The sequence below is a fragment of the Grammomys surdaster genome, unplaced genomic scaffold, assembly GCF_004785775.1.
Source record: "Grammomys surdaster isolate TR1022 unplaced genomic scaffold, NIH_TR_1.0 126113, whole genome shotgun sequence".
Classification (NCBI taxonomy): domain Eukaryota; kingdom Metazoa; phylum Chordata; class Mammalia; order Rodentia; family Muridae; genus Grammomys; species Grammomys surdaster.
The window spans coordinates 3504332-3507682 of NW_021620921.1; positions in this window are offsets into that span (position 1 = coordinate 3504332).

Below are 3351 nucleotides of genomic sequence, written 5' to 3' on the forward strand. Positions count from 1 at the left end.
TCTCTCTCTCTCTCTCTCTCTCTCTCTCTCTCTCTCTCTCTCTCTCTCTCTGTTTCCCTCTTTTTCTCATCATATTTTTCATGTCATACAGTATACTCTAATTACAGATTATCTAGCTTGAATATAGTAACTAAATGATATGCAAGTATGTTTTAAATGGCATTAAAGAACACTATTGACCCAAAGTAAAAATTATACCAGGGAACAGCAAATTCACAGGAATTTTGTCTCCCTGGATTGAAACTTTTAGTTCTGAGCCTCAGCTTGTTGTGTATACAGAAGTTAGCATTGACAGGTGAGTAGGAGAGAAGCAATTGGATGTTCTAGAAGGGCAGAATTCTTCAATGTTAGACTATATTGTAAATTGGTGAGCTAGGCTGCCCTAGTTCATTTCTCTCAGTGCTGCATAGCAGAATTGAGGAAATAGACTCTCCTATATGGCAAATACTGTGAACTTAAAACATATCCAGTTCTTATGATACAATTAAATCTAGGATTTTCTTTAAAATTTTGTGTGTGCACATCAACAAGATCCTTACTCAGTCCTATCATCTAACCTGATCTTTCTCTTTTTTTCCCCTACTTCTTACAACAATGAATGCACTATCCTAATAAATAAAGACTGAAGACAGAAATTAACATGTCATTGAAATTCTTTATTCTCCTTTACTGTCATGTAATTTATTACCAAATACATTTTAATTGGTCTCTAGCTTATCCCAGGAGTTCATCCCTTACTTCACAGTCATATCTACAGGTCTAATTAAATCCTCTATTTCTTTTGTAGAGTGTTTGAACAGTCTACAGTCTATTGTCCAGTCTTCCTCCACAAGGATGATCAAATCTAAGATATCCATCATAAGCTTTCCACAAGGCCAGCTTGAGAGTTTCAAGACTGAGCTCAATGCTTTCCCTTAGATAGACTCAGATGGCAGAATCATTCAGACACTATGAAGTCCTTGTCCTTGCCATTTTCTTTTCTCTCCCCCTTTCTATGTATATGTCCTTCTTCATGCTGCATCTTTCAGAGGCTATATTCTTGGAAGTTTGTTGGGTACCAACTTCTTCTGAATTGGAATATTCCATCAGGAAGGAGGCTCCTTAAGATTCAGGAGGTTAAGAAAACTTGTCAGGATTAGAAAAAAACCTCACATGCTTCAGGAAATCCTTTACAAGTTTCATAAGACCCTTCCTCAAAGTAATATAAGCAATAAAGATGGCTGGGGACAGAAGCCTTTCTGAGCTGTCTGGTTGCCTGTAAGTTGTTCAAGGGAACTTGCAGTTTTGGCTTTTTCTGTTCTTTGTTTCTGTCAGTAACATTTTAGCATACTCCTGTAAGTAATCTCAACAATCTCAGTCATTTACCAAGTTGGACTGTTCTGCCACTAGTTCCCTAACTGGAGTGATTGCTTCTCCCTCTAAAAAGGCACATAGTAAGGTTTCTAGGACTTTCATTCTTTCCTAAGCTGGTTTCACCTTTATAACTTTAAAAATAAAAAACACTCTGGCTTTTAGAAATCTAGTTCAAAGAAGACTCCCTTGAAGATGGGATTCTCGATGCTTCTATTGAAATTGCTTCCATTGCTTTCAATTGAAATCTTTCATCTTCTTCTACCTCACTTTTACCTTGCTGTGTACACAATTGTTGCATTTATTAAATTGTGGATACTTTATCTTCTCTACTAGACTGAGACAAAGGCAAGAATCAGTGATAGCCTCTAACTTTTTCTTCATTATAGTTTTTCCTCCATATTCTTTAGCTACCTAAAAGCATTAGTGATTCTCCCATTGCTTATGTCAAGTAAAAAACTACTTAGCATAATGAACATGCTATGCCTGCTTGGTCTATCCAGAACCTATCAATCTAGAATAAACCATTATAGATTATATTTCTGTTAATTTTTTTCTTTTTGTAAAATGTTTCATGTTTCCTTTTCAGATAATCTGTTCCTACTGCTCAGTTGAACACAGCATGGCACACATGCTTCTCTGAATCTATCCCTGAACTCTAGTGATGGTATACATGCCTTTCAAGTTCCAGAAAATCCTCTGAAGAGAGAGCTTAGCACTTTGGAATAGTGGGACAGAAGCACAGATCTGTTGCTGCCATGTATCCTTCTAGTCAGTCCCTGGCACATTGAATGATGAATTAATTGAGTGATTAATTAATTAATTTGAGTGATTAATTCATTTAAAAGGACAATCAGGCCTTGTCTATCTTCTATTTAAAATTCTTTGGCTCTCTAGCCTGTGCAAGTACAGAGAAGGCTGTGAAACATGGTCTCGAGCTCTTTTCTGACCTTGCCTAACAAAGCTCTCATTGTCCCTTTGTTCCCTCATTCCAGGCTGGCTCAAGCCAATTAGAAAGCAATATATTGAAAAGATTGGCTCGTGGTAAAGAACCATAACAATAGTGTGTGTTGAATGCAATTTTGATAGGGGTAAAGAAAAATTGTGAACAGAATGGACATTTAAAGAATGACATCTTTATATTTTGAATCTTTGAAGCAGGTCTGGAAACTGTAGTTGTATTATGAGTTTCAGGTAGGGAGAGGTGAGAGTCCCAGAGACCTGAAGGTGTATGATTAACTCTGATAAGTTCTTTAAGTTAAGGCAATGCCCAGCATCACATGACCTCTGTCATTTCCTGGAGCTGACTTCACAGAACAGCCTCATCTCTCTGCTCCAGTATCAATGATTGGCACCCTTCTGTCCATGCCCTGTCCCTGAACATTTGAACTTTTCCTTTTCCTACAGAGGAACTTTCATCTCCAACTAGACAAATGGGAGGTCCCTTGTTCCCATTTCCTATTCATGGATAGCTATATCCAGTTCCTTTCCAGCCCAGGCTTTCTAGCCTCCAACATGTCTTTCCATATATGCTTTCATATTTAGTATTTCTTACTTTAGCACTTATATATTGTTGTTGTTGGGGGTTCTGTTTTTATTGCTAAAGCAAACATTTTGTGTTTCATTTTTTAATTAATTAGTTAATTAATTTACATTCCATCTGATAGTTTTAAGAATCTCATAAATGAGAGTTTGAAATATGAAAAAGGGCAAGAATTAGTTCAGGGATGATTGTGTAATACTCTATAATCATTTCCTGTTGGATGCTACATTATCACTTAGCTTTTCTATGATTTGCTGCATTCAGAGAGGATCTTGCATAGTCACACTAGGAAAGGCATAATACTTAATAATTTTTAACAATTCAAGATGTCCAGAATTCTGATATGACTGGTAGGTAGCTTAGTAGTTTTCAAAGTTATTTATACACACACACACACACACAGAGAGAGAGAGAGAGAGAGAGAGAGAGAGAGAGAGAGAGAGAGAGAGAGAGAGAGA